Below are 14237 nucleotides of genomic sequence, written 5' to 3' on the forward strand. Positions count from 1 at the left end.
AAGAGGAAAAGTTACTCAAACTTTCTGAATACCTATTTATGGGCGAAATTTGGTTCCCTTGGCACTTTTTAAGAGTTTGAATGGCCGCCATTTTGAACATTTTCATCTGATTATTCTGGTTAACGAACTCATCAAGATATTTCAACAATTAATGTTTGTGCCAAGTTTCGTCTCAATCCGCTGAAAAGTAGGATGGTTATGGCATTCACAAGTAGCGTTATATACGTATACAGGTAGATAGATAAATAGACACAGAGGGAGAGAGAAAAAGGTGTTTTGCTGCCTTCTCGCACCTGTGCTGCGTCAGAACTAAACCGGGCCTCTTTGCAAAATGTATTGACCAGCCTAACCTAAACACAAGCCTTTTACTTGCTAACGAAGAAACGTGGTCGAGAAGTGTAAGACATGTAGAAATTGTATTTTAATAACCATGAGTATGGATTCGAACACTCCACTTCCATGTTTTTCTTTTTACTTTTTACAGCTACGTTTAAACGTTCAATTTTTATTCTTTACTAAACAGTAACTATTCTGAAATATACTACTGCGCATGCCTCGTAGATAAATATTTCTGATGCCAATCATTTCCGTTTTGTCCAAGGAATGTTCTTTTTCTTATTCCCAGCATGACCCTTTTATTACATTATATGAAGAGCATGTAGGTCTAAATACCTCATGTATTACATAGAATGTAGGTTTAGCTCTTCCAGCAAAGAAGAAACATGTGATCATAGTATACAACTCACAGAAGTGATAGCTGGCAATACAGTGGTCTTAATCCCTAACGACACAGAGAGTAAGCAGTGCACTCCCTCTGGTCTAGTGGCTAGCACGTGCCACTGTGGTGTCTGGGGTCCCGGGTTCGATTCCCTGCATGAGAGCTTCTATGATTTTTAACTGTTCCTTATGTTTCTGTGTTCGTGACTCTGTCGTTATAAGTTATTAGAAAAAGCAAGTTCAACGAGTGAAGCAAGTAAAATTATCAATAAGTAAGTTACTGAAACACGTTCGGTGAGTCAGTTAAAAGAAAAGTGGACAAAGCACTGACTTTTCACGCCGTTCATGCGAGTTCGAATCAATCTCGGCTTGGTTTTTTATCCATTTGAGAGAAAGTATTGTTTCTTTTCGCTACAGCTAATCACCCTTTTCGTATTTTTCGCTGTTGTTCACAGTTAAAGTAACTGACTATTCTTATTCTTTCTACGAATGATGGATCTTCTCTTTGGCTTAATAATAATAATAATAATAATAATAATAATAATAATAATAATAATAATAATAATATCAAATATTACTAGCTAACTCGTGTGGGTATTTCGACAATAAAATTTTATATTATTATGTGGAAATAAGTAAGGCTTGCTGGCGCCCCCCCCCAACTATTTTTTTTCGATGAGCCTTATGGGTCCACAGTGTCCAACGTTGGTCCCATCTCACTATCACCTCCTGTTATCTCGATATAAGTTATCGACATTTTGTCTAAAGAGGGCTCTGCCGTGGCTCCATAACTACCCATGACAATGACTCTTCGTTCATTTAGCATTGAAATCGCTTATTTTTCTGATTACTATGAGTGCATACTGTCCAACGTTGCTCCCATCACTCTACAATTTCCCGTTCTCTCGATATAAATTGCTAATATTTTGTTTGTAAGGGAGATATGGCGTTACAATTATTACGCTTGAAGAACAATTGAGGAAGACATTGCCTTGCCACAAACAACCCCTATTATTATTATTATTATTATTATTATTATTATTATTATTATTATTATTAATAATAATAATAATAGTAATATTTTACTTACCACTAATGTTGCCTACCTTTATTTGCAATGCAATGTGTTACTAAAAAGCAAATCAAATAACACTCCTCGCCATTCACGCTCCAGAACTTGAAATACATGATTTACAGTTCTCTGTGTTAGGGGAAAGCACATTTATTATATTATTCTTTCAAATAACATGTTTCACAAGTTACTTCACTTTCAATGTGTAATTTCATATCATCACTAACAATCGTCTTGTTCCGATACGAAAATAACTCCCTCCTGAAAAAAAAAAGCCTGACCGTAGCGAAAGGGCGTGAACCTTCTTTATGCGATTAATCGGGTCTAATATTTCAATAAGTCCCCGCACACAAACATCTCAGTAAAAGAGGAAAAGTTATTCAAACTTTCTGAATACCTATTTATGGGCGAAATTTGGTTCCCTTGGAAGTTTTTAAGAGTTTGAAGGGCCGCCATTTTGAACATTTTCATCTGATTATTCTGGTTAACGAACTCATCAAGATATTTCAACAATTAATGTTTGTGCCAAGCTTTGTCTCAATCCGCTGAAAATTAGGGTGGTTATGGCATTTACAAATAGCGTTATATATATATATATCGTTATATATATATATATATATATATATATATATATATATATATATATATATATATATATACAGATAGATTGATAAATAGACACACAGAGGGAGAGAGAAAAGATGTTTTGCTCCCTGCTCGCACCTGTGGTGCGTCAGAGCTAAACCGGGCCCCTTTGCAAAACGTATTGACCAGCCTAAACTAAACACAAACCTCTTAATTGCTAACGTAGAAACGTGGTCGGGAGGTGTAAAGCATGTAGAAATTGTATTTTTAATAACCATGAGTATGGATTCGAACACTCCACTTCCATGTTTTTCTTTTTACTTTTTTACAGCTACATCGGAACGTTCAATTTTTATTCTTTACTAATTGCAAATGGCGTTTACATTCAAAATATGAGGAATTTTGGTGGCATTTGTTCGGATATTCTTCTCTTTCAAAATTAAGAAGAGAAGAAAAGCAATACGCAAAGACAAAAAGTATTATCAGTACTAAACATTACTAATAATAATTGCTACGAAAGACGAAATACGACCTCTTTTACCATCTCTCATGAGCTGCATGTATTATTAACAAAATTTTTAAAAACCTCCTTGACGTGGATTCGAACTCGCGTCCTTTTCATTTGTAAGTCAGCACCTTAACCACTACACCAAGACCATGGCGTGGTGAACGTTTAGTTGTCGGCGTATTTGTTGTAATTGTGTTTTATGTTCCCACTTCGACAATTTTTACTCTTTTTTCTAAGCTTAACAGCTGTTTCTGGCTTTCTCTTTTAGTGTCGTCCTTTATTTACACTATGCACTATTCGTATTCACAGCTTGTGCCCTTCTAAAATGTCTTATTTAGATTAAACTTTTCTTTTTGCCCCTCAGTAAACATTTGATTGATTTAATTCTCATACTCTCCATGGATGGAGCTCAGGAATGCCAGACTCGAAAAATAGGTGTACATTTACTTTCCTGACAGATAATACAATTTGTACCATATGGGTGTTTCATGGTACATTGCGTTATAACTAAGGCCCGGATTTTTATGTTTTTACATATTTTTTCCTTTGTATGTACGCTGGTGAAAATATGAAATGTTCGCAAATTACGAAGTAAGGAGCCATTTAAACCACAATCACGTTACATATTTTTACATATTTTGAAGTCTGTTACATATTTTCCGTCTACTGTACATATTTTTACATAAATTTAGTTTCCTTGCTCCTTTTCGCTAATTTTCTTTAAATAATACGCAAATAAAAATAGGCCTATATATGGAACAATATCTCAAAAAGTACTTTATTTAATTGTCTGTATTTTTTCTCTCCCTTTGTTCAACCGATTTGCATTGCGGGAAAGCTCGGTTAAAACAAATCGTACACTCTACAATATGCAAAGTAATGTCGACAGTTACAGTATGGCTTCCAATCCTTTAAAAAAAAGGAAAAAACGGTTTTTTATATATATAAAGAAAGAAAAAAATATATGGATTTTTGTGCTTATCGCCTTTGCAAGCAGACGCCACTCGGATGTGTGCCGACAAAACAAAGTAAAACGCACACAGTTGGCTGGCTTTCTCACCTTTTTTTGTATGTGCAACCTCTACGGGGGGAAGTGGAGGTGGTGGTGAGAGGGAGGTGATTGGAGAGGCTAGGCTTTATCACTTGTTTCTTAAATCGAATAAAAAACCGCTTTTGTATGACTCGATGGCTCTCCACCACTTCTTCCTTCAAACAAAGGGGAAAAGGATTCAGTTTCGTGACCGGTTTGTTAGTGTGCACGCCTGTGACCGAGTCAGTTTCTTGTTTTCAATGATGGCTTCCTCTTTAGCGTCAATATTGAAATCGTGGATAGCTATGGATGACGGTAAAATTGTTTTTTGTTAAGTATGCGATAAGAAATTGGGCTGTTTAATGAAGTCGCAATTGGACCAGCATATGAAAACGGCTATTCACATGAAAAACAAGGTGTTACAGCGTGCCGCAAAGCAAAAACTTTTAACCCAAACAAAACCAGCATCTAAAAACAGCAGTGAATTTTACAAAGACCTTGCCAATGCGTTCATAGCAGCAGACATACCGTGGTACAAATTACAAGTCCCACAGTTCGCGTCCTTTTTGGAAAATAATCTACTATCCGCAAGAATTATTTGGATGTTTGCTATGAAGATACTATCAAACACATTCGAGCTGAAATTGGTAATGCGCATATATGGTTTGCGGTGGATGAAACTACAGACGTTTCGTTGCCAATCTGGTGGTAGGAAAGCTTGACCCTGATTCTCCATCACGACCATTTCTGATCTGTTCAAAAGTTTTGGACAAAACAAACCTTTCCACAGTTGCACGTTTCGTAAATGATGGACTGAGAGTGTTGTGGTCAGAAAGTGTTTCTGCAGAAAAAGTGCTTCTGATGTGTTCTGATGCTGCGGCGTACATGTTAAAAGCTGCCGATGCGCTTAAAGTGTTCTACCCAAAACTCATCCATATGTGCTGTTTGGTCCATGGATTACATCGTATAGCAGAGGAAGTGCGGATCAACTTCCCTGAAGTCAATGAGCTTTTGTCTTCTACTAAGAAAGTTTTTGTGAAAGCCCCTGGTCGTGTGCAGTGCTAAAACAATATGCTACCAAATGTGTCGCTACCACCGCAGCCTGTAAGAACATGGTGGGGCACCTGGATACAGGCTGTTAACTTCTACAATGAAAATGTTGATGCTGTAAAGTCAGTTGTCACCACATTTCCTGCAGAATCCAGTGCAGCAGTGCGTGATTCTCGAAGTGCGTTCAAAAATCCTGTTGTTCAATGTTTACTAGCGTACATTGCAAGTAATTTCGGGTGAATTGCAAACGTTATCGAGAAACTAAAAACTTCAGGACTTACTTTGAAAGAATCGATGACAACAATGGATGATATAGAGAAGAAACTCAACATTGTGCAGAAAGAAACAGGTGCGAAAATTGCCCGGAAGTTCCAGTCAGTTTTGAAGAGGAATATAAGATACCTAACATTGAGGACTGCATGCAGGATATTGGATGAAGAAGAAACGGAGGCCCCTGAGGAAATCAGCCCTGGAAAATGTCAGTTGTTGAAGTTCGCGCCTGTCACTTAATGCGACGTGGAGAGGTCTTTCTCAGCCTATAAAAGGATCCTGACTGACCAACGACTCTAACTCCTGAACACCTGGAAAAGTATGTAGTGGTTCATTTGCATCAGCAAAGTAAGCGCTTTTTTTCTAAAATTTTTTTCATCATATACAATAATGTGGTTTTCATTTTTCTGTGAGGCAATTTCATTTGTTACTAGTGAAAGCTTGGAGTATCTGTGGCAAGTTAATGAATTTTTCGAATACCATCATATAAAATACTTAGTGGTTGATGGTGCGCTCCGAAAGTAAGCGCTCGTTATTTTAAATAATATTTCTTTTCTATTTCGATATTCAATAATGTGATTTTCGTTTCTCCATGAAATAATTTTATTTGTTCTTAGTAAAATTTGAACGTTTCAGTGACAAGTTAGTGACAAAGATTTCCATTGCGTAAAATTTAGTGGTTCATTATTCGTCCCAAAAGTAAGTGCCTTGTGTTTACATAAATATTTTTTATGTTTATATGTTCAATAATGTAATTTTTTACTTTCTTGATACATATTTTCTTCGTTTCTCCTGAAAATTTGTACGTATTTGTAGGAAGTTATTTACACAAGGTTAAGCTTTTATTACATAAATATGTTACAGTATATTTATTAGCTAAGAAAATACCACAGACACAAAATAAACACGAAAAAATATTTTTACATATTTTCATATTTTTAACATATTTCTTACATATTTCACTGATTTTTGTTACATATTTATGTACATATTTCGGTACTTTGTACTACATAAAAATCCGAGCCTTAGTTATAACTCTCCTATTTGAGCTTTTTCGTCCTTTTTTTTTTTTTTTTTGCTTTGTTTTGTTTTTCAAGTCCAGAGGCATTGTAGAAGACGTTACGTATGGTTTCACATCTTCCTGCGTTGAGACATAGGTGGTAATGACGTCATAACTTTAAACAATATATTTTCTTTTATTAAACCTATGTTCATTTTTTTTTTTTAGCGGGCTTATTTTTACACGTAGAAGATTGAAATTTTGCACAACATTCAGTTCACCGAGTAGTATTTACCAGATTTCTTTTCAGATTTTTGCGTTAGCAGAAGGGGGGTCCAGGGGGGCAAAAATGTAAAAAAAAGGATACTTTTTTTTTTTTTTACCAAAAAGTCCCTTTTTCACTATTTTCCCGCCTCAGATACATGATGGAGACACGTAAATGGTACCGTCTGAAAGGTAGTTCTATTCTGAAGAGAATGATGTGCAAACCATGATCCTAGGGTAATTAGGGATGTCTCAGGGAATTTTTACAAAATATCCTTCTGTATACGGGAATATAGGACATTGTCGGTATATATATATATATATATTTCTTTTTTTTTTTTTTTTGGTGGGCTTACTTTTGCACCTAGAAGATTGAAATTGAGCACAAACATTCAGTCCACCTAGTAGTATTTATCAGATTTTTCTCAGATCTCTGCGTTAAAACAGGGGGAGGGGTCCAGAGAGGCAAAAAGTTGAGAAAAAGGAATATTTTAACCCAAAAATCCCTTCCTTCGGGATTTTCCCGCCTCAGATGCATGATGGAGACACGTGAATCGTATCGTCTGAAAGGCAGCTCTATTCTGAAGAGAATGATGGGCGAAGCACGATCCTAGGGTAATTAGGGATGTCTCAGGGAATTTCTATCAAAATATCCTTCTGTATAGGGGAATATGGGGTATTATCGGTGTATTTTTTTTTGGCGGGCTTACTTTTGCACCTAGAAGATTGAAATTTTGTACAAACATTCAGTCCACCGAGTGGTATTTAACAGATTTTTTCAGATCTCTGCATTAAAACAGGGGGGTCCAGAGGGGAAAAAAGTTGAAAAAATGGATATATTTACCAAAAAATCCCTTTCTTCGAGATTTTCCGCCTTAGATACATGATGGAGACATGTGACTGGTACCGAATGAAAGGCAGTTCTATTCTGAAGAGAATGATTGGCGGATTATAATCCTAGAGTAAATAGAGATGTCTCAGGAAATTTTTTACCTAAGATCAGGTCTTTTGCGGTAAGTTCGGGCATTGTGGGGATTCTTGATAAAATTTCTCCCGCCCTTACTATTCAAGATAGAAACTTGAAATTTGGCACACACATTCAATCTACCGAGTAGTATTTATCAGATTTTTATTGAGATCTCTACGTTCACACAGGGCCGTTCCAGAGGGGCCCAAAGTGTGAAAAAAATGTTTTCCCCCCGAAATTTTCCCTTTGACATCACTTTTTCCCCTCTCCTGGTATATGGTATGGGCATGTAAGTGGTACCATTTGATGATAACCATAAACTTATCTGGGAAGTTAGAAGCAGTCTTTTCTGGAAGTAATGTGCCTTGTTTTTACCAGTTGGGTCTAAGTATAGGTTATCTAGTTGAGTTGAGTTGATTTTGAGTTTAACGTCCCTTTTCAGCAGCGAGGCTATATGAGACGTGGACCTACTGATTAACGTGGAATCCGAACCACATGAGCTCCCACCGGGAATCGAACCCGGGCCTCCCACGCCAAAGGCGCGTACGCTAATAGGTTATCTAGTAACTCTTACAAAATCATTACATTACTATGTTCATTTTAACATGGGTCGAACGAAAAATGTCTAAAATTCTAACGTAACGTAAGCATTTGAGTGGCACCCATTTTCAACTACTAGTTACATTTTATCACTTACCACTGGCAAATGAAGGGAGGGATGAAAAGGCTCAATACCCCTTCCCTTAGTATATTTTTTTTTAACGAGAACGGACTCCGTTTGTATCCAGCACGTTCATTTGTGATCCTAATGTTACAGTGTATTACATGATTTCCAGAAAAAAAGCAAGTATTGTACCGTCTTTCTTTAAAACTTTTTCCATAGAAGCTCTCTATTTAACGTGTATGCTTAATAATATTTTTTTAAATCAAATTTATCACGAAAATTTTTTGTTGTTGTTGCATTATGCATATGCTATAACGGGGGCGTACGCAGGGGGTGGGTCCTGGGGGTCCGGACCCCCCCTCGAAATGCCGACTTTTTAAAAGTGTAGTCTACTTTTGGGGGTAATTTTAGAAATTTTCATATAATTTAGCCTCAAATTGTATTTGGACCCCCCCCCCCGAAATGCTTTAGACCCCTCCCGAAATAAATTCCTGCGTACGTCCCTGGCTATAACATATGCGCAAACTTCCAATATAGTGTTGATTTAGCACACAACGAAGTTTAAATAAATTGGGATAAATTTTGCGGAAGTTATTATAAAACAACAGATAGATGGAGACAGCAGATGGCAGTTTTATAATTGAATGTTGGGTTGAACCATAGATGCTTGCTTCAATAAATTTTCATTTTTCCTTTAGCTAAGCTAGTTGTTCACAAACTTTTTTTGTTCGCGGCATAACATATATTTCTCATGACTCCACACGATATTAGAACGTAACTCCCCCAACTGCATATAATCCGACACTCAATATAAATCAGAATAATAATTTATTACTCCATAGTCTATGCACTCATAATAGTCTATGCCGTATAACGCTCATGCGATTCACTACGAATTCTTATACCAGACCCAATGCTCTACCACGTTACGCATATTCACCGTTAGGTCCATGAATATGACCATGCCATCGCTCACTATAACCCCCGTCGTCCAAAATATCAACATCCATTCATCCATTGCGCATAATTTCATTAATGAACTAGTTTGGTTTCTAACTAACAGGGATCCAAGTGACTAAACCCGCTCTGAGTAGCCCCAGAGCAGAAGATTAAGACCATGTTCGTAACTAACATATATCCTTATGTTCTGTTACCTCATCATATATATTACATACCATGTTCAGATCACATTCTTCTGTAGGCCTAACCAGATAAATCAATCAATCAATCAGTAAAACAATCAATCAATCAATATATCAATCAATAAATACATAAATCAATCAATAAATCAATAAATATATCAATCAATCAATAAATATATCAACCAATCAATAAATAAATCCTGATACATCTCACAATGAAACTACCAATAAATGAATGCTCATGGCCTCCAGAGCAGGTGTTACCTTCTACAGCCTGCCCATCTTCGGATGGAAATTAAAATTACACATTAAAAATATTACCATAATTATCATTAAATTAATCGAATTGCACGTTTAGTAATAATTTATTAACATGAATTAAAGTATATTATGGCAGATAAGTGCAAGGCATTTAAGCTGAATGTGTGGCGTTATTCTAACATACGAAACAAACGATTATACAGGGTGTTTCAAAACAACACCGACAACGTTTGAGAGGTGATCCCTGACACCAAGATAAGACAAAAAGTATAGACCAACCTGGGTGCACAAATGCTTCCTTTCGGTCCATAGTTCCAAAACTATAGGACCTACCGTAGTCGGGTCAAGACTTCAATTAGAAACTAATATGTGTGCTATCCGAAAATTCATGTTTCAGAATACTAAGGTACTCACGCAACAATTTTTATAGAGGAAGTTTGGCTACACGCATATCATTTGAAGTATTCACAAACTACCTCTATTAAAAAATTGTTGCAGAAGTACCATAGAATTGTGAAACTTGGATATTTGGAGAGGGTATCTACTAGTTCCTTACGATAGGTCCCATAGTTTTGGAGCTACGAACCTTTAAAGTTCATTTATTCATGTTCTCGGCAACCTGTAACTCCGAAAGGAAGCATTTGTGCACCAAGGTTGGTCTATACTTTTTGTCTTATCTTGGTGTCAGGGATCACCTCTCAAACGTTGTCGGTGTTGTTTTGAAACACCCTTTATACTTTTCTTTCACTATTAAATAAATAATTCCACTGCTAACTTCAATGTGACATGTTTACGCCTATTTATCTTCACACGAGCGACTGATTCATAAGGAGTCATTTACAATGCAAGTCTTATTTCTTCATCGACGGATTTTAATCTTCTAATTTAATCCAACGTCGAAAATTCCAATTTGCAGAACTAAGTTGGAGCGCGGAGACTATTGTGTCAGCAGAGAGAAGAATTTTTGAAGTTTGAATGCCATCTTCTGAACAAAAGACTATTTTTTTTAACATCCAGGCATTAACAACGTTTCAGCTGTTCTGTGTGGTTTCTTGGCCTTCACGCACCTCATAACTAGCTTTCTCTACCATTTCCGAGCACACACTGTAGCAGACATGAATGTTCTTTGTTTTTTGCTTTGTTCCAAACAAGGATGTTATAAAATAGAGGGTCTGCTCTTACAACAAAATCTTGAAGCCATACGTCACAGTTTCGCCACCCCTACTCTGCCCACTCCACCCAATAGATCGCAATGTTCTGAGCCAATAATCATGGCGGAAACGAAAGTAGCCAATCAGACGATGGCGGAAACGAGAGTAGCCAATCAGACGTGCCGATGCTCGATTGTTTTTTGATTTCATCGATTTAATAGGATGACTATATATATGGGCAGATCCTCTATTTATAACATCCTTAGTTTCAAACCAACAAAAATACTTCCAGTTAATAAAATAAGTAGATAATGAAATATTGTACAAGACATGTAACTGGGATAGAATACAATAATAGAACTCGAAAATTAATTTATTGCAATTGGTAAAATTCGCACCTTTCACCTTACCGGGACACACTCATTTGTGGCGATGGCTCCGCGTAACGTAGTCGCGAACGTTCTCGTCTTTGGTACAAGTGGTTCCGGTGGGGACACTCGGCCGAAAAAAATGTAAAAGCTTTTTTGAGATCAGCCATCCTGATGCTAGGTTTTCCTCATTAACACCACACTGAGACAGCAGTATATTGCACAAATATACGGGATCCATATGTTTACTACGGAAATCTGTACGGAGTGTATGTGATCCAAATGCTACTGCGCTCTCGCCGCTTAGATATTACATCATACTGCTTCTTGATCTGACATAATAATCTGGCGTCTAACAGTCTTCCGTATATTACATATGTTGCATACGTCACGTATATGTTACATACGTTCATCTGTATGTGAGATCCTTAAAAGCCTGCCTTACTAAAAATAATGCAAAATTTAGAATTGTTGTTTTGCTTGTTTATTGATAAGTGAAAGGAGATAATGATATACAACTTACCACAATCATAGATAATGTTGTTCTACAACAAAAAATATGAACCTGAAGAATTTTCAGTGTTGCCATCCATAGAAATTACAGTGTTGCCAGAATAAGAATTTCCCTAAAATCTAAGTTAAGGCAGCGACAAGAGGAACGAACTCAATTGCATTTGATTACGTATCATGTTGGTTTGGTTTCCTGTGAACTACTTTTTAAATAATAGTTGTATTTAGTTTGTAATAAACAAAATAGTTTTAACATATAGTTATTAAAACTAAATAATAACGATATTTAAAAAGTAGTACACAGCAAACCAAAGCAACATGATACGTAACCAAGTGCAGTTCAGATCGTTCCTCTACTCGCTGCCTTAACTTAGATTTTAGGGAAATTGTTATTCTGGTAACACTGTAATTTCTATGGATGGCAACACTGAAAATTTTTCAGGTTCATATTTTCTGTTGTAGAACAACATTATCTATGATTATGGTAAGTTACATATCATTATCTCCTTTCACTTATGAATAAACAAGAAAAAGAAAAATGGCAAATTTTGCATTATTTTTAGTAAGGCAGGCTCTTAACGCCTATATGCAGTTCTTTCCTTGATACGGAAAGTATGCATAAATGAAACACTTATCCGGAAAGTATTATAAAATATACGTTTTTAATTATTTGTTTGCTGCGGGATTTACGTGTAGTCGTACTTCAACAAAAGCTATAGGATTTACACATGTAACCTACGTTTTTTATCTACGCTACATGTTTTTTTTTCTCTGTGCAGGCAAATGGCGGGATGGTAGCTGACATGTGGATCACAGGTTGCTTCTTTTCTTCCCTTTCCTCGTATAGTGTGATCGACGAGGGACCTCATTCTTCCTACGCAGGCCCGTAGCCAGCCCAAAAATGTAGGGGTGGGGGCCGCTGAAGTTATGGGAGGGCCCGATACAACCATATTATAGTTCATCACCATATTATAGTTCATTTGCAAGCCTGCCGTGAAAATTTTAGTGGGGCCAGCAAAAATTTAGGAGGGACCCAGCTTCCCCATAGACCCCCTAAACACAGGCCTGTTCCTACGTAACGGGGTAACATGGCCATCAGTGGCGTATTTACGATTTTGTTTCGGGGAGGGCTTTGCTAACTATCGGGGGCTTTGCCTGAAAATGTGAAAATTCTGCAAGATATTTCATATTCTTTACTATAGTAAGTAAGATTTCGGGGGAGGGGCTTAAGCCTGGAAGCCCCCCTAAATACGCCACTGATGACCATAGATGTCGAACGCGCAGAAATCTAAGAAAACATGATACTTCCTATAAAGTCCACGGATACAATGTTGTCCTCCATAATTTCACATGTACTGTGATCTAAAGTACAGACCCCCCCTTCCCCCATACACACACAAGAGAAGCGCTCAATCCTGCGAAGTCCATCTTGCTAGTCTTAGTGTCTAGGGATGATCATAATCCGCGACCCTGAAGACTAGGAGGGAATCAGACTCAATACTTATTGTACCAAGTTTTCTGGATAGACCCATAGCACAGAGTGACCCTGCTTGACCCGGAGATGGCTAAAGAGTATCATTCACTTAGGTATCAGGTTGCAAATGTAATTGTAACAAATACGTTTCTCTCCTCTCCTGTCTCTCTGTTCTTACTAAATCTATAATTTTCTTTTTCTTTAGTTGTGTGCGCTTTGGATTGTGTGTGTGTGTGTAAAATCATTTCACTGAAAGATAACTACAAGATATATAAGGATATAAGCTTGGGACAAATTACATAACCTATAAAACTTGTGTAATATAAAATACAATGCTGAGCCCAATATTTTTAAAAAAATATTTTTATGTAGTCTGTGTTCAGCGGCAGGTCCAGGGGAAGGGCGTTGGGACGACCCTCTCCCCCAGAAGCTATCAGTTTTTCTTCTAGTCTCAGTTTTTTTTAAAATACATAAATCCACATGTTCTCCTCCAAATTAATATTAATTTAATAGAGTTTCCAACAATGGTTATAGACGATGAAGTCGATGTATGGCTTTAAATTGAGTAATGTTGCTCTGTTTTGATGCAAAACTCTGTATTTTGATTTCATTGTCCAGAAGACGATCTGTCTCCTGGGCCATTCTGTATCCGATAGTGGGTCTATCCAAGTCTGTCTGGATCTCCGGGTCTCAGAAGCAAGTCTATGACCCGGATGACCACCACTGAAGTCGTAACCCATTTCATCCCTTCTAGGGGCTAGTGGATGTAATTTTTTTCCTCTAGGATTCTAGTTTGATTTCCGGTGGAGAGAGAGAGACAGACCCAGATGACCCACACAAAAGTCGTGACCCATTTCATCCCTTCTAGGGGCTAGTGGATATACCTATGTTTCTAGTTTGATTTCCGGTGGGAAAACAGCCAATCAGTGTTGCCACAGTCCTACCTCTAGAGTGGGCTGAAAAATAGTACCAAATTGAAACAAAAAGGGCTGAATTTTATACCAGTGTAATACACGCCTCTATAACACAAAACTGAAAGAAGTAATGTTCTAAAACAACCCCCCTCTTCCAAGAGCACAAGTCAATGTGTCGATATAGATCTATAAAACGCAGAAATGTTCGGATATCTTTATATTCGTCAATATGGCGTCACTAATAAACTTAGCCCTCCAAGCCAGCAATTATGTCAATGTATTTTTCGTGC

At 37.1% G+C, this 14237-nt stretch overlaps 1 protein-coding gene across 14 annotated transcripts in view; it reads left to right on the plus strand.

Annotated features, from left to right (window-relative positions):
* The window catches only part of cac (calcium voltage-gated channel subunit cacophony), a 1271727-nt gene that overhangs the window by 319318 nt on the left and 938172 nt on the right, over nt 1-14237 (plus strand). The window lies entirely within an intron of this gene.

Source organism: Thermobia domestica, chromosome 7, assembly GCF_964235325.1.
Source record: "Thermobia domestica chromosome 7, izTheDome1.hap1.1, whole genome shotgun sequence".
In the NCBI taxonomy this organism is placed as follows: Eukaryota; Metazoa; Arthropoda; class Insecta; order Zygentoma; family Lepismatidae; genus Thermobia; species Thermobia domestica.